This window comes from Centrocercus urophasianus, unplaced genomic scaffold (assembly GCF_019232065.1).
Source record: "Centrocercus urophasianus isolate 14NV4802_14NV808 unplaced genomic scaffold, USGS_Curo_1.0 seq_12, whole genome shotgun sequence".
Classification (NCBI taxonomy): Eukaryota; Metazoa; Chordata; class Aves; order Galliformes; family Phasianidae; genus Centrocercus; species Centrocercus urophasianus.
Genome location: NW_024884364.1, coordinates 516,096 through 534,851, shown reverse-complemented (window position 1 = coordinate 534,851; position 18,756 = coordinate 516,096).

Genomic DNA, 18,756 nt, shown 5'->3' with positions numbered 1-18,756 from the left:
ATAGGGTAACAATTTCCTCACTCCTTTCACGGGCCTTTTTGTGTTGCTGAAATCATGTCGCCATCAGGAGAAAATTTTAAAAAAAAGAAAAGCTGTTGTGTAAAAGGAAGTCTGCATGTTCCTTTTTCTTAGGTTACATGATAAAAGATCCTCTGCACTCCCACAGAGGAGCACGGACAGACAATAACGGGAGGAGATATACAACAAAGCCCTGGCCAGATCCTCCTCGGCTCATTACCGGAGCCATCAGCACATCAAAGTGTCATCTCTACATGCCCAGAGGGGCAAAATGGCATATGGGAAAGCAATTAGGGGCTCAGAGGAAATATCACCTGACTGGGCCACTCCCGGGGCTGCTCCATTGTCCAGGTGTGAAACCCAAAGCTCTGAGCGATGTCGGAGCACCTTTCAGGCCGGGATGGGGAGGTGGGGATGTGCACTGCGGCACGGGACGCACTTTTCACAGGGCTTACAATAAGGGGAAGAATCAGAAGTGGAAGAAGGGAATAGTCTGGGTCATTCGGAGAGGAACAAGTGTGGCAAAGTGGAGAAATAAGGGAAAATAAGGTTTTGTCCCATCTACATCTGTGGCTGACCAGTGCTTTTCTCTATGCCTCACCTGCACAGTCTGTCCTGACTTGCCACTAAATTTCATTTCTAACTCTTTTCCTATGTGATGAACACCCCATTTTGGGTGTGTGCATGAAAGCCTGAGTATCAGCCACTGCAGTAGGACTGTGGATCAGAGGAGCCTACGTGCCTGTGGTGAAATGAACCCAGGTGTGCAGGAAGTTGCAAAGCAATGAGCGTAAAGGAGCTGCTTCTTGGAAGGATCAGCAGAGTTCCAGACAGCTGCCAGAGAGGCTATCTGTGTCAGAAACTGGACTATGGCTGCAGGCTTCAGGTCTCAAATGATTGGGTGCCAGCAAAAGGGAAGACTGTGATTCAGGAATGGACTGACTATCTGTAGATATGTTACTCCAAAAGTAATGCCTCCTGTTTCTTTCCATGGAAACTCCCAGCAGACACAAAGGGCACAATAACACTGTTGGATAGAGCAAATTCTCAGCTACAAAACACAGTTTTTCAACATAGTCACCACCATTAGCTATGCATTTTCACCTGTGATGAGAAAGAGCCTTCATGCTGTGCTTGTAAAAATCTGTACCAGTGGAGGTAATCCACTGTCACCACATCCATTGTACCATCCACTGTCCTCACATCCACTGTTTAGTTTCCATAAATACTGAGCAAGGGTTAATGAATGTCAACATGCGCAGTTTTTCCCTTGTAGAGAAATTCATTTTCTTCACATACACTTCCATGTCAAATGCCACATTGTCAGACTGCCCTTCTGCTCATGTAAATGCTGTGCCTGTGTGGGGGTCACATATATAGGTATTTACGTGGTAAACATATCTTTTCATGTACGTGTCACTACTGGGATTATAGGCCTGGTTGCATTTGGGATCGAGGAGCTGTGGAGCCTTGCTTCTACAGGGCTGCCAGATCTAGCCCTAGTTCCCTAACGCTGACTGATCTTGAATCACATTTATTTTTCTTGTTCCTATCTTATTTTCCACTTAATTGCATGCATAACAAACTCCACCTTAAATCTGATTACATAGATGTCTCAATCTCTGGCATAGCTCTGAATATTCAATTACTGGCTAATCTGTGAAGTTGCTGTATTTGAAGAGAGTCTAAGCATTTCTAAATTTCAGAGGAAATCTCCGGACAGAAAAAAAATCTGCTCAAATTGCATCACAACTTTCTTCTTGGCTCACATGACTCAGTTGCAAGTGCTGGGAAATTCATATTTCAAGATTGCATTAATCACAAAGTTTGATTATATTAGTTTAAATACATGTTTAACTTCTAGTCCAACTTAGAAGCAATACAAGTTTGACTGAAAATTACATCTCTGATACAAGATGCAGAACAAACTGAATGATGGTTTCTTATCCTTATAGAGCTGATGGAGTAAACAGCAGTAAAAAAGAGACAGAAGCTGAAAATACATCACCGAGAAAGAAATTTCCTTAAAAAATGAGGAGAAAATACCCCATTTTCCCATTTCAGTTGGTTTTCCTCCAGTTAGTCTGGTAGTACTGAAATACATAGCTTTGAAGTTTGCATCACAGTCTGTTCCTCTTAAATAACACTTTTGTTTCTTTCCTAGTACACACATCTACTTCCCACATTGTTTTTATGAAGATCATCCTTTGAGTAGCTATTGGGAAAGTATTTTAAGGCCTTCTTAGCAGAGATACCTGATACTGCACCAATTAAAACTATCTACTTAATAAGGTTGAAATAGGTTTTTGTTTCTTTGTCGGTTTTTTGTGTGTGTGTGTGTTGTTGTAGTTGTTTTATGTATGTGAATACAATCATAGAATAATAGAATCATCAAGGTTGGAAAAGACCTCCAAGATCATCTATTCCAACTGTCCATCTACCACCAATATTTCCCCATTAAACCATTTGCCCTAGTATAACATCTAACGTTTCTTGAACACCTCCAGGGATGGTGATTCAACCACCTCCCTGGGCAGCTTGTTCCAGCACCTGACCACTCTTTCAGAGAATAAATTATTCCTAATATCCTAATATTCCTGAATACAACTTGAGGCCATTCCCTTTAGTCCTATCGCTAGTTAGGCTGCAGAAGAGACTGATCCCACACCTCACCACAACCTGCTTTCAGGTAGTTGTAGAGAGCAAGTGTATTAATTGCATGAAGATGGAGGCTCACTGCAGGTTACCAGTTGTCAGCCAGCCAGTTTTTCAAGGCAAGGGCCAGGCAGAACTTCATGCTGAGTGCCCCACAATAGGATACACTAGTATCCTAGCCATAGAACAATGTGAATTGGGAAAGACTCATTGTACACTTGAGAAGCTTCATTTCTTTTGCTTGGAACTCTTACGTAATTAAAATGGTGCATGCCAAATAATGTTTCATTTCCAAGTAACCTACATTCTCCAGCTGTTTTTGTCAGAGAATGCTTATTCAGCATTAAGAAAGAACTTCAACAACAAGCAAGCCTATTCATATTTTATCACAAGGGTTGGAGCTGGAAAATGGTCCAGCCAGAAGCACCTTGTTTTGTCTTTTTGAGTATAGCAGTGGAGCACCAAGAGGCATTGTTCTCTCTGGCAAACACATTTCATATCCACAAAGTCTTGGCTCAGAAGATACAATGAGAAGACATAGGAAGCTGAGTACTAAAAAAAAAAATAAAATTATATCATCCATGCCTCCACGACTTACTGGGAAAAGAACTGATCAACTTAGCATCATTACACTTGCTGTCCAAGTAAGCTCCTGGCAAAATAAATTCCACCTTAGCCTAGCTGCTTTGTCATATCTTCTCAGTATTTAGTCAACTGGGAATGTTCCACGAAGTTCTTTCCTGCCTCTTTTTCTCCTTAAGTTACTTTCCACCCCTCTTTGTTCTGCATTCAAATTCCAAAGGATTGCGGTGAATCCCTTCTCATGTTTCTTCCTGTTTTGCCTGGAGAACAAATTCTTCAGAGATAAGAGGAGAATAAACAAGGAGAATTATTATGCAGCGTTTGCCTTGAGAGATGATTTTGCACTTTTCTGTTGTGTTTCTAACAAAAGCGTATTCAGAACAAAGGAGAGAGAACAAGAGCCAGCAGGGGCCAGATGCATCCCCCACTAACCCGTGAGTAACTTTCATTGTTGAGAAGAGCTGAGAAAGAGTGGGAGAAAGAAGAAAAGATAAGAGGGAGAAACAAGATGATGGGTGAGGAATAAGGTTAGTCTGCAGACAGCAGAATGTTAAAAGAGTGAGAAGAGAGATAGAGAGAGACAGAAGACAAAACCAAACTAAAACAGAACAAGAAACGAAAATGCATATTAAGGTGAAAAAGAGAGAATTAAACAGATTAGAGGATCAAAGCAGAGAAATAAAAGAGAAAACAAAGGAAATGGCAGCAGCAGACCATGAGAGGAAAAGGATAACAGGTGAGTTGACAGAAAAGGCAAGCACAAGCAGACAGAAGTACAGGAAGAAATTGTGGAATCATCAAGAAGGAGAGCACACACACAGCACTATCATTAATCCAAAGTCTACTTTAACCTCTGCGTTTTTCCAAGGTGAAATGTAGCTGAGGCTTCTTAAAACCTACCCAATTACCCTAGTTTGTTAATCAAGTCGTTACAGTCAAAAGCTTCTAATACTTTAACGATCACTTGCAAAGGTGAAGTAATTCTTTCGAGAAAAAAAAGAACCAAAAAAAAAAAAACACCCAAAAAACAACAAAAGAAACAAACAAAAACAAACCTGCAGAAAACAACATGTAGGAGAGCAAACCATGAACAATAGCATTATGGTGAGAACTGTTTCCTGCACCCAACTCTTAAGTACAAGACAGATGTGACACCCAGAGAGTAATTTGAGGTTCCCTTGTTCCACCTGAGGCACTTCAGGCCTCATCCACTTCTTTCGCTCTAAGCCACCTACTTATTCTTTTTCTGATTAAATTAGAAAGGCAACCAGGCTTTCTACTATAGACAGAAGCCATATGTTTCTGTAATTGTTTTTGTTGCTTTTGATAATGTTTGTTTTTTTTTCCTTGTACTGTCTTTTTATCAGTCTTTAATATTGGTTCATATCTAAGAATAGCAACAATGAAGTATATGCATGAGACTCATGGAGAATGCTGTACAAATGTTTTCATCGCCAACAGTCCTTTATATGATCCTTCTCCATTTTGGCTTCCTTTTTTCTAGTGTCAACAGGCAACAGGTGAGCTGTCTGAAAAATTCAGAAGCTTCTCAGGATTGAGAAGCTGCAGGGGCTGTGGAAGTAGAAGGCACTGGCAGAACTGTGCTGGTAACTCAGGGATAAGTTGCCAGGAGGCTGCAGCACAAAAGGAAAAGGCTTTGGCCTAAATATTTGAGGCAAGGTTTTTAACAGTCGATGGATCTTACTAGAATTTTCTCTACCCTGAGCAAGAAACTGAATTTGAGAGGCAATGGATGAAAACATACTGGCTGTTTAAATTCAATTTAAAAACATAATCATAAATGGAGAAAAAAAAGTTCAGACTAGTAAAATTATGAAGATATTTTACTAGCAAAGTGCTGACCAGCATCATAGCAACAGGAAAGCATACTAGGTTCAGTAGAGTGGTTGGTTGGGTATCAATTCATAAAGAGATCAGAGGAGGAATAGAAGGTGACAGATGAGGAAATAATGGTTGCAGTTCAGTTGAATCTTCTGCTGAGACCATTCTCTTCTTTTCTTGAGGATTGAACAGCAGCATAATGAGTTGTTTTTTTTTTTTTATTAGTCTTCATCAAAATAATCTTTATTTCATATTCTTGGCAGAACAATATATTCAGAAGCGGTGGGGGGGGGAAGGGGATGTTGTTTCTTAATGGGAAACAGTTTTCCTCTGGAAGGCATAAAAAGAAAACCTCTCAAGTACATGCAGAGCACTGAGCAAGCCCAAAAGAGAGATGACAGGAAGTTTGGTGTACTCTTCTGCTTAAAGAGATGCAACACTGCAATAATACAGATACTATCCAGAAAGCATTTGCTTTCTCACAGCATTTTATGCCTAGCCTGGCCAATCCAGAAGTGCAGTAAGTGCCAGGGCATGCTGTCTGCTGGCACATAGAGCCAGTCTTGGCCCGCACACCATGGCATGGGGTGGAGACATTTCAGCAGTGTAAGCCGCTTTATCTCTTGTTCCCATTTAGGCATACTTTTCACACCCCAACATTAGCAACAGAAAGCTATGCACACAGCCAGTACATACACACACAATATGCAGAGGCAAACCCACCCACTATGCACACACTCTCCCTCAGTTACATATATTAGACAAATACGTATATTAATACAGCAGCTCAGATACAAACACACTCACATATAACTAGGCTCAAGCATAGCTGTAGATTCACAAATACCACTGCTGGAGACATTTCTCAACATGCTATATATTCTGCTCCCTAGTACATGGCCTGAATCACATTGTATTTCCCAGCAGTTCCATGCAGGGTTGTAGCCTGGGGGGAGAAAGCGGGGACTGTGAAAACTGCCTCAGTAAGACCATGTGTAATTAGATTCACAAATAAATAAAGGACATAAAACTTCTGGATAACCACTCTGCTCTGCAGTCTTGTTCACCTCACTGCTGCTGATTAAAATCAGCTGCTGTTGAACTCAGCGAAGATGGGATTTGAGACATGCTCTCTTCTTTTACACAGTGTTTCACGCAGTGTTTCTCACTGCGAGAACCAGCTAGTGAACAAGGAGATGCTCTGACTTGTCCCATGGCAGTGCTACCCCTTCCCCCATGTCATACAGAATCCTGTATTTGCTGCTCAGTAGCAATGAGTAGAAGCAGCAGTCTATCACAAGCAGAATGGAAAAGGAGGTGATGTGAAGAGTACTTTAAAGTGCAACACATTGCTCCTCTCCATGCACAGTGCACCAGGAAGAATGAGGATAAATCATGGCTAGGAAGAGCCTCCTTAGATCACCAGTCTAGCTCCACATTGCCAGCCATCAGAGAGAGGGTAGAAAGCATCATGGCACACAGTCCTTCCTTCCCACCTCAGCAATTCTGCCCTCTCATCCAGGACACTAGCAACCTTGGAGTGGGCATCTCCCTTACATCGATTGCATATGCTTCATTTGCCTTCCTTTTTCTTGCGAAACTCAGGCCATCAGCGCAGTTGCTGGGCTTGCCCCCACCCCACACATTTGGAGAAAGGCCTCCCTCCAGAGACAGCCTGTTTTTCTAAGGCTTTGTGTTGCCACTCTTGGAAGATGGTCAGTGACATTTCTGGGCAGATGGACAACTGCACCATGCTATGGTACCACAGAAGCAGGACAGTGATGGGGAGCACACCCAAGACTGCTCCCCAGTGTGCACAGGGCTGGCTAGAGAAGCTTGAGATGAGCAGGATGCAGCCCCTGCAGGAGGGCTATGAGGGGCCCCAATGGGTTACAGCCACCTTCGTCACCATCCATAATCCTGCCATTTATTTTGTCCTGCTTATGCAAACCAATCTGGCTCTTCTATTGCTCCCTCTAGATACTCCTCACACTGCATTGAATATCTATGCACTCTGCCTGCCGCTGCTCACTTCCACTTCTACACACATGCATCTGCTTGCCTGTGGCCCCCCCTCATGTCTTTGAAAAGTAGCATGGTTACCTTCATCCACTTGGCTATGTGAGGTTGCTGAATACACAACTGCTGGGGGGGGATTCTCAGAGGTCTACATCACTCTTGCTTTTCTTTATAAAATGTTCTCGGTTCTGACACAGATATGTGATATTGTGCTACTTCCTGTACAAATACTAGTGTCTGAGATTACCAGTGCATTAATTCATAATATTGAAATGTGCATGCATCTATTCTTTTATACCAATGAATATATATATATGCTCATGCTTTTATATCTGAGAATACATCAAAACATCTAAAACACTTGTATGCACGCTACTATGTTGTGCTCATGGAATCTTAACCTGATGGGGAATTTCAATCATCCAGATATCTGCTGGGAAAACTACACAGTGAGCTGCAAGCAACCCAGTAGACTCCTGGAGTCTATTGATGATAGCTTTCTAGTTCAGGTATTGGGCAGACCAAACAGAGGCAAAGTGTTGCCGGGCCTGGTGCTCACCAATGTGAGAAAATTGTTAAAGAGGCAGCCTCAATTGTAGCAACCATGCCGTAGTTGCATTTGTGATCTCGAGAAATGTGGGCCTGGAAAAGAGTAGAGTTAGGACCCTGAGTTTTGGGGAACGGACTTCAGGATACTTAAGGAATTGTTGGATGAGATCTCCTGGGAAGCTGTCCTTAGAGACAAAAGAGTGAAGGAAAGTTGGTTACTCTTTAAAGATGCCTTTTTGAGAGCAGAAGAGCTCTCTGTCCCCCCATACAGAAAAACAGGCAGAGGAGGCAGTAAACCATGGTTCAGCAAGGACCGGCTTGTCAAATGGAGAGAAAAGAAGGGCATGTACAGGCAGTGGAAACAAGGATGTGTCACTTATGAAGAATACAGGGATACTGTCCAGACATGCAGAGATGAGATTAGGAAAGCCAAGGCACAGATGCAACTGAACCTGGTGAGGGATGTTAGTAATGGCAAGTAGAGATTCTACATGTACACTGGTCAGAAGAGATGGCCAAAGAGAACATACCTCCTCTGATAAATGAGAAAGCATAACTGGCAACAAAAGACAGGGACAAAGCTGAGGTACTCGTAGTAGTTCATTGGAGTTCTTGTCCTCAGTATTCACTGTCAGCTAGGATTCTTACTTCTCATATTCCTAAACCCCACATCCCTGAAACTCTAAGTGGGAACTAGGGGAGCAAATTGACCCCCACTATAAGGGTAAAGGAAGTCCAAGACTGCTTCAAAAGGCTGTGTACAAGTCTATGGGGCTGGATAACACACATCACAGGGTCTCAATGGAGCTGGCTGATGTGGTTGCTGAGCTGCTCTTCACCATATTTTTGAAAAGTCATGGCTGTCAGGCAAAGTCCTTGGTGACTCTCATCTATAAGAAAGGGAGAAAGGAAGATCTGGGAAACTACAGGCCTGTGAGCCTCACATTTGTGCCTGGGTAGATCATGGAACAGAACCTCCTGGAAAACATATTAACGCATAGGAGGGATGAACAGGTGATTCGATACAGCCAGCAAAGCTTCACCAAGAGAAGGTCATGCCTGATCAATCTTGTGGCCTTCTTTGATGCAGTGATGACACTTATGGACAAAAGGAAGGCAACTCATGTCATCTACCTGGACTTCTGCAAGGCTCTTGAAATGGTCCCCCACCACACCCTTATCTCTAAAATGGAGATATATAGATTTGAAGGCTGGTGGATAAGGAATTGGTTGGAAGGCCACAGTCAGAGGGGTTGTGGTCAGTGGCTCTATGTCCAGGTAGAGATTGGTGATGAGTGGTGTTCCCCAAGGGACTGTCTTGGGACCAGCACTTTTTAACATCTTTATCAATGACATCCATGACGGGATCTAGTGCATCCTCAGAAAGTTGCTGAGGATGCACTAGATCCCATTCTTTCTCATTTCTCAGGAAGCAGTTCATCCCAAGAAAGAACAAGGCAGGCAAGAATGCTAGGAGGTCTCCATGAATCAACAAGGAGTTTCTGGACTTACTTAGGTTCCAAAAGAAAATCTATAAGGAACGAAAGCAGGAACAGATTACCTGTGAGAATTACAAAGATGTCTGAGCAGTCAGGGATCAGGTTAGGGTAAACCCAGATAGAATTATATCCAGGAGCATAAAAGGGAACAAGGAAAAATTATACAGGTATATCAGTGATAAAAGGAAGGTTGGAGAAGATGTGGGCCCTCTCCAGAAGGAAACTGGAGCCCTGGTCATGAGGGGTATGGAGAAAGCTCAATGACTTATTTGCCTGTTTTCACTTGCAAGGGCTCTAGCCACACTGGCCAAGCTGAAGAAAGTGAAGATAAGAATGGGGAGAAGGAATATTTGCCCTTTTTAAGTGAAGATCAGATTCAGGATTACCTAAACAATCTGAAGGTGCACAAGTTTATGGCATCTGCCAAGATGCATCCACAGATTCTGAGGGAACTGGTGGGTGAAACTGCCAAACCACTATCCATCATGTTTGAAAAGTCATGGCAATTTGGTGAAGTTCCTGGAAAAAGGGAAACATAACCCTCATTTTCAAGAAGGGGAAAAAGGAAGATGCGGGGAGCTACAAGCCAGTCAGTCTCATCTCTGTGCCTGGCAAAATCATGAAGGCGCTACAGAAGGCATATGGAAAATAGAAATGATGTGATTGGTGGTAAAAAAACAGCATGGCTTCACCAAGGGCAAGTCATGCCTGACAAACTTGGTGGCCTTTTATGATGGAGTTACAGCATCAATGGATAAAGGAAGAAAAACTGACATCATCTACCTGGACTTGTTCAAATCCAACTGGCTGGATGGCTGCACTCAGAGAGTTGTGATCCAACAGTGTCTCCACTCAGTGTCCAAATAGAGGCCAGTGATAAGTGATATTCCTCAGAGATCAGTGCTGGGACTGATGCTATTTAACATCTTTGTAGGCAACATGGACAGTGGGTTTGAGTGCATCCTCAGCAAGTTTTCAGATGACATCAAACTGAGTGGTGCAGTTGACACACTAGGGGGAAGGGATGCCAGCCAGAGGGACCTGGACAGGCTTGCGAGGTGTACCATGTCAACCTCATGAAGTTCAACAAGGTCAACTGCAAGGTCCTGCACCTGGGTAAGGGCAATCACAACCACAGGTACAGGTTAGGTGAAGAATGGCTTGAGAGCAGCCCTGAGGAGGAGGATCTGAGCATGTTTGTGATGAAAGACTCAACATGAGCTGGCAGTGTGTGCTTGCAGCCCAGAAGGCCAACCATATCCTGGGTTCCATCAAGAGAATTGTGGCCAGCAGGCCAAGGGAGCTGATTCTGCCCCTCTGCTCTGCTCTCGTGAGACCAGCCCTGGAGTACTGTATCCACTTCTGGGGCCCCCAACACAAGAAAGACATTGAGTTGTTGGAGCAGGTCCAGGGGAGGGCCACAAAGATGACTGGAGAACTGGAGCACCTCTCCTATGAAGACAGGCTGAAAGAGCTGGGCTTGTTCAGTCTGGAGAGGGAAGGCTGCAGGGAGACTTCATTACAGCCTTCCAGAATTTAAAGAGAGGTTATAAACAGGAGGGAGATAAACTTTTCACACAGGTAGATAGTGATAGGAAAAGGGGAAATGGTTTTATACTAAAGGAGGGAAGATTTAGATTAGATGTCAAGGGAAAGTTTTTTCACAGAGAGGGCAGTGAGGAGCTGGAACAGGCTGCCCATAGAGGTTGTGAATGCCCTGTCCCTGAAGGTGTTTGAGGTGAGGTTGGATGGGCCCTTGAGCAACCTAATTTAATACTTGATCTAGCTGTTGGCATCTCTGCCTGCAGCTGGGGGTTTGGAACTTGATGATTCTTGAGGCCCCTTCCAACCCAAGCCATTCTGTGATTCCATGATGCCTACTCAATGCATGGAAAGTACTTTAGTACATTAGCACATTTTTTAAGCTTAGCCTAGAGGAGGAGTCCCTGCAAAATTCTGCATGTCTGCTTGAGAAACGGGGTGTTTGAAGTGACTGGGTATGTGGTCATCTCTCATATCTCTGAAGTGGGATTGTCACACAGGGTGCACAGGGAATGCTATTCTAGTAGATGTCCTCATCTTATTCCTGATAAAGCCTCTTGCAGGATTTGGCATACACATTTTCATTTTCATATGGACAGATAGATCTTTCAACTGGAGTTCCTACTGTTCCTGCCAACATTAGCTTAGGATGCAGAGTGGAAGCAAACAGCTTACTCCTCTGTGGCAACTCCCAGCTGTGGAAATCACTTAGATACTATAGATAGGCCAGTGGTTGCTCTGGCCCAGGCCTCTCCCAAGAGACAGCTTTGTAAACTGGAGAGGTCACAGTCATGGCTGCACAGCTCATTCCTTCCAGTCTGCATTTCTCCATCCAGAGTTCTCTCTCAAGATTATTTCATTTACTCCAAAACAGTTCATACCTCAGGTCAGCTTCTGGGAGGTCAGAGACTCCTTCAAGAACAGATAGAGATGGTTTAGATACCTTCAGCATTGAGAAGCTTCAGTTCTGAGTTCACAAATTATGGGACAATTAGGAGAAAACAGGCTCATAACTGCTCTTTGGCTTTTTGTCTATGATAGCAACAGTTCCCCACCACCACAGCTACACCACTTTTTACAACAGGAGCATCAGTCTTGGAGAGTTCAGGGGTTTTTGGGGAAGGTTGTGCAGGTCTGTATCACAAAGGAAACATCATCACATTTGGCTACAACTGCAGTGCTTGAACAGACAGCTGGCAGGTAGTGAGAATAAGCTGTCTATCCCACAGCTCCAGGTAGGGCTGAAGGGAATCCATAGGAGAAGCCATCACATATCTTTTCAGGAGTGAAAGAGCGTGACCTTAGCTCAATACTTCTGCACAGATTTGTTCCAGTTTAATTGACCAGGTGGGAACAGGGTACATTTTGTTTGCAAGAGATTATACTCCTAATTAGCTCTCCTGCCAAGTCTCTTATCATTCTGCAAACAATGTATGTAAGGGGAAATGGACCTGGGAAAAAAGAGACTGAATGTATAAGGAAGAGTGTAGATTCCTCTGCTGATGACACAGATAAGTAGAACTTGCCATTCCCCAGCTTAGAAATTAAACTAAAGAAACGAGATGGCAGTTCTAGGATAGCAAGGAACCATAGTAGAGGACTGCGTGCTGGCCAAACTGTTAACCCCAGCTACTAAGAGAGCTCCAGCAGCGCCAAGGGAAAAGGGAGGTAAACCACACACGGGGAAAGATAAAGACAAAAGGATCCAGACAATCTTTAAAGGTTTTCTCTTCAGCCAGTGGTCTTCGCCAAACGAAGTAATGCATTTAAATATGTCATCCTTCTGCTACAAAGCCCTGCCCTGGCAAGGGCCAGAGGCCACATTCACAGCCCTGTCTACGTGCCTTGGTTTTACCATGTCATGTTACCTTCCTCTAGCCAGCTTTTGATTTCTTCTGCATTTGTGCATTCCTACTATCAGGTCGAGTTTAATCCTTTTTCACTTCTTTCTCTTTCTCCAGATTCTCTTTCTCCTTCCATTCCGTTGTGATTTCTGTATCCACCTCTTCCTGTAATGCTGTGTTTGCTTCAATACTATGCACATGTTTCTGTACACTCCCATTCCCTCTGCACTTACTCCTTTCCCCAGCTCTTCCTTTCTGCAATCCTTCCCTCCTCCTTTGTCACTGCCTGCACTCCCTACCTCTCTCCCAGCTTCTGCTCCTGCCTCTGACGGCCCTCGGGGAAGGACGCTGTGGTCGGCAAAAGCGGGGGTGGGGAGTTGACCGCCTCTGTCCTTGATCGCTGTCATCAGCCTTCGGGAGACAAGCGCTGGGGGGAGCTGGGCGCATCCCGTGCAGGCTCGCACGTCCTCTGCAGGCTGAGAGCCTCGCTGCTTTACAGCCCTGAGATTGCAGCGCAGTAGAAGTGAGGCTGCAGGCTAGGGTGTTTGGGAGACAGAGCTGGTGCTACGCATGGAAGCCTCCGAAACATCAGGATTCAGGGGACTGATATGATGAGCAGCTTTTTTTTACACAGCTGGAGCATTCCCTACATGTTTAGCCACTCTGCAGCGGCCCTTCAGCCCCGCATGCTGCTCGTGGTGCCTCCTTTGCCTTCTTCCTGCAGCACACCATGGAGTTCCTCTCAGTTCTCCTCTCTTGGGACCCACCAGTACCCAGCACACACACACACACACACACACACTCCCTATTCACACACAGATGTATGCATCTTAGCCTTGCAATTTCTAAGCAGTTACATTTCTGAGGAACCAAATACTCCACTGCAAGTCAGCCTGACACGCATACTCCTTGTGAAACTGAATTTCTTAAGCAACAGAGAGAGAAAAGAAAATGGAGGAAAGAAAAACAAACAAAAAAAAAACACAAAACAAAAAAAAACAAAAAACAAAAAAACAAAAAACAAAAAAACAAAAACAAACCAACCAACCAACAAAAAAAAAACAAAAACAAACAAAAAAAAAAAAAACACAAAACAACCAAACAAGAAAACATATAGATTAAGATGTTTCAGGGGGTAGAGCAAGAGCAGGCATCTCCTGTGGAGACATCCCCATCACCTTCCACTCAGAAATACAGTAGTATTAGGTGGCAGAAATAAAAGAAATGCCAAAACCAAAAAAGGCTTAGCTGAGACTGAGTATGGGAACGTAGATGGCAGTGTCAGGGGCTGTGCCTTCGAGCCAAGTGTCCCCAGGTACTGCTGGGTTGTGTTTGTACAGCCAGCAGGAATCAGACACAGAACAGACCTTATCAGATCATCAAACTTCAAGGGATCACAGAACAATATGTGAAGCGTTTCAAAATATGTAAGAAATTTCACATTGTATCCATAAGGCATGTACGCAAATACCCCATTTTGGTAGCACTGTAGAACCTCGTGGCCTTGACTCCAGGCTAAGATGCCAGAATGCTGAGCACTTCAGCAGAAACACGTTCTCAGCACCTTAAACGAAAACAAAGAACCAGGAAGAAGATATGATTACTACAGGTCCAAAAAAGACAATAGTTAGGGGGACTGCAATACAAAAAGGTCTTGAGAAAATCGGTGAATTCCAGAACTCTTGAGGCTATTTTTCTTAGCATTGCTGGGAGCTGTCTCCCCCCAGAGGAGATGTGCAACCTTTGTCTCTCCAACACTCACCCTTCTTACTTTTAAAAGAAAAAGAAGAATCTGCTCTTTTTCCTCATTGGCAGGATAACTCTATGATTAGAGCAATACTCCAGAACCAGAGAACCATTTTCATCTTTTCCACTAACAGAACTTTTTTTTCTGCATTCCTCAACATAGTCTTAATGAATCCAGAACTTGCTGTTGAAGGACAAACCTCTCACCATACTGCTATCATCTTCATAAGGTCTTCAGCTCTTCTTTAGGTCTCATAACTCCCTGTTTTATTCCCGATAATAAACTTATTCTCCATCTAACATAATAAGTTCAATCATGGATGTGGTAAAAAATGGGAGAAGCCAAGATCACCTGCTTTCTGTATCCTTGCCAGGTAAGGTAGGGGTCATGTTACCTCATGCTTTGTGGCCCAATGCATCTTCTTCTTTGCAGGGGAATGTACCCCACTGCCTAACCTGGAATTTGCTGTCACTAAATTGTTAGGGCCTCCACCATTCCAGTTGTCTCCAGTGGTAAAAGGACTTCCTAGGAAACTCTTCTAAAATAACACATGCTGCATTTGATGTGGTGTCTGAAAGCAATGACAGAAATTTGCCTCCAGTATATGACAGCCACTGAGCGGGTTTTTTCCAGGAGCAAGTTTTTTAGGTATAATTACCTTAACACTGTCTATATCTATATATCACTGTCTATTTAGGCACCTAAGACTGTACAGAAATCTGACTGCAACATGACAAGCACTGCACTACTCGTTTCTATTAGAATAGGCAGCTGAACAAAGAAGAGTGAACTGCAACACTGAACTGGGCCTGAGAACTTCTTCCTCAAGGGAGGAAGGTGTGTGAACAGGTGGTGGTGGAATACAGCCGCTTAGTCCTACTGTTCAATTTCACCCAAAGTTCTGTCTCTACAGCTCCCACATCATTCCTTTTCTCCAACTTCAACTCTCACCTGTCTTTCTAGGTCTTGTATTGTACCACAGACAGCAAGAGAGACAATAATGGAAAGGATTAAGAAAGATTGACAGTAAAGAATATGGGAAAGAAAATATGTGTCTTTCAGAAAATGAGAGAAGGCTAGGAAAGATATAGCAAGAGAAAAACAATATGCAAGTTAAGACTATATGTGAGAGAAGTATATCTGTGAAGGAAAGAACAAGAATCACACAAACGAAGAAGAGAAACAAAGATGCACAGCTGATATAGAAATATTTATTTTTCTAGAAGGCTACATTCTTTTGACTTTCAGAAAGCAACTAAGTAAAAGTTGCATAACAGTGTAAGGGAAGGATGCTCTTGCTGTGGTTTTGAACAAAATGAAGCAATTAGTGCAGCACAGAGAAATAGGGACAGAACACCGGCAGGACTCACTATTCACAGGAGGGCTTTCTCTTCAGTTGTTAAACTGTTACTTTAGTGACTCACTAACTTGGAGGTTTTCAAAGCTCCTCTTGGTCAAGAAATACCTCCCAGTCATACCTAGCATTAGGTGCAGTTTCTGCAGCTCTTTGTAAAGTCATAAAGAATGAAGGCACCACAACCATTCATATAACCTATGTCAAATGTTCAGCTTTCCCTGGGAATTTGGGACCCCAAGCCTAATCACCCTTAAGAGGTCCGAAGATAACATCAGATAACACATTCTTCAGCCTTTCAGAAGAATCACTGGATCAGAGAAGGTAGGACAATATGCTAGTTACATGAGATCCTAAATCCTGAATTGACCTAAAAGTGCAGTGAAGCTCAGAATTACATAAGCAACAGATTGATCTGCAACTGATTCCTAGTCAAGTATTAATGCAAGATTTCTGGGAACACATTAAACTGTGGGGTGAAATGTAGTAGTAAAATACATGTGTGACCACTATTGTAGTGTTCATACAGCAGATTCGAGCCTCTCTGATTCCCATCATATTTTGTGCAAGTGTAGATATAAGAACAAGAATTACTTTGCCATGGCAGCTACTCCCCTAATTGTTCCAGAGTTTACCCCACAGAGCTCAGAATAATGCAGAAACTAACAAATTAAACAACTGCTGACATGTCTTTCAGAGCGTGGAACCAGCCAGGCATGATTATAATACAACTAATTAGCGCTCTGAAAGGGTCCAGTTCAAAACACGATGACACTGTAGAAAACACTGCATATAAGCAGTAAGAGTTAGCCATTTCTTGAAGATTAATCTCAAGACCTACACAGATAAGAAAAAAGAATTAATATTCATTCTGCTTTACTGATATGGTAACCAGGTGAGGAGCGATTACATGGTTTAGCCCAAGAGAAAATCTACAATACAGTTAAGCCAGGCAGAAAAATAGGGAGACCTAAAGTGGTGCTTCACTAGCTAGTCACTTCATGATCTGTCCCTGGATTAAAACCATGACACCAACAGCTGTTATCTTTGTTAAACAGAGCTGCTGCAAACGTATTTTCAATGTGTTTCACATTCACCCTAGATTCCATGCTCCTTTACTTGATGCCTCTGGCATAAAAGAATAATGTGCTGGGAAGCAGAAAAGTACAGTTATGGATCATAAACCCTTACTTGCCTGCTGGAAATGTACAAAGCTGATACTATCTGTGATTCTGTGATTTTTATCAGTAGAATACATGTCAATTTCTGTCCACCTAGCCTAGATTACTTGTAAGGCTATTTCTTGTGTTCCACTGCAAGTTTCCACAATGAAGTAGCTTACCCTTGCTTAGCTGTTTTTACATCCGTATATTTTGATATCCATTATACAGGGAGGCACAATCAAAATAGGAGCAAGTGCGTACTTACACAGGAGTTAGCGCCATGTTAAGCAGTGGGAGGAGGGCATATAGGGTAAATGTAGATTTTATCAGTGGAGGAGGATCTTACAGTTGCCATGACCTCAATCTGGCCCCTCTCCAGCTGGAAAGATGCTGCAACATCTGACAGTAATCAATGGCATTCATGTACAGTGATCCCCTCATAATAAATTTTCCAATAAATTTAACTTGATTTCGAAGAGAATGGGAGAATGTATGTCACCAGTCCCATGATACCAAAGTCCTCTTTGGCTTCGGGTTTCAGCAGATCTGCCTGGATCTTCATCTTCCAATACCATAATCTCACATGCCTTCACTGAGAAAAACAAGAAGGTAGAAGGCAGTATAGAAGAGTTAGCTGTGCTATCTGCTGGACTTTGAAACCCTCTGCTTCCATTAGACCTTCTCCCACTCTGAAAAAGAGAGAAACTAATCTCCTCATTCCTGCCCACAAGAGAGCTGCCCAGACACAAGCACTCACCAAACACAGATGCCTGTGTTTCCCTGGCCAGGTGAATTGGAATATGGCTGATACTGGGGAGAGCAAATCAGATTTCCAGCACTGCTGGGTCCAGTCTGAGACCAGACCTTCAGGACCTCTTCTTCTCTTTTGTTTCTTCCTCACTTTCTTTCCTCTCACCTATGCTTTCTCCTTCTCCCACTCTGATCTCTCTAAGAGCCTGAAGCTGATGTGATGCCATGAGGATGTCAAGTTACACCAACAGAGGCAGCATGGAGCACAGTCTTGAGAGCAAACATCCAGGGCAGATGCAGGCTCTGCAAGCCTTGGAAGGTTCACTAGTTTGCTGTTTCCCGGCTGCCACTTCCATACTTCCACAAAGGTTTTAGACCATGGGTGTCCAACTTTTTGGCTTGCCTGGGCCACACTGGGTGAAGAGAAATTGTCTTGTACCACATATACATAGGTTGCTCCAAAAGTAACGTCTCCTATTTCTTTCCATGGAAACTACAATAGATACAATGAGCACAGTCACTCTGCTTGATAGAGCAAATTCTCAGCAACAAAACAATGTTTTTCAGCATACTTATCACCATCAGCATTTTCACCAGAGACAAACAAGAGCCTACATGTAATATTTGCGGTGAAGGCGACTCACTGTCCCTGTCACCATTGCTGAAACACATCACTGCGCTCATATCCACTGTTCGGTCTCAATCAGCCTTGATGATTGTCAGTGGGTGCCTTTTTTTCCACACAGAGGAATTCATTGACACACTTTTGCTTCATATACACTTCCACATCAGACGCCGTTCTGTCAGACTTCCCCTCTGCTGCCATCTGTTGCACACCAACAAAATGTAACACAACATTGGTGGGAAGGTTCAGCCTCTACTGCCATACCACCAACATCCACCTATGATGTCATGGGCCAAAATAATAAAATAGGAGGCATTACTTTCAGAGCAGCCCTCGTAAATTATATACTATAGAGAGAGAAACAAAAACATGAAGCTTGGGGGGTACTTGACCTTGGTTTTGTTAAACTAATGCATTTGTCTGGCTTGATGGCACTGATTGTAATTCTTTGTGAGTTATCAGTGTACTCATCAGAGATTTTAATTAAGTTTTACTCTTCCTGTTCTTCATCCTTGATAGCAGTTGCTCACAAATGTGCATACTGCCAAAAGCGATGACATGAATAAG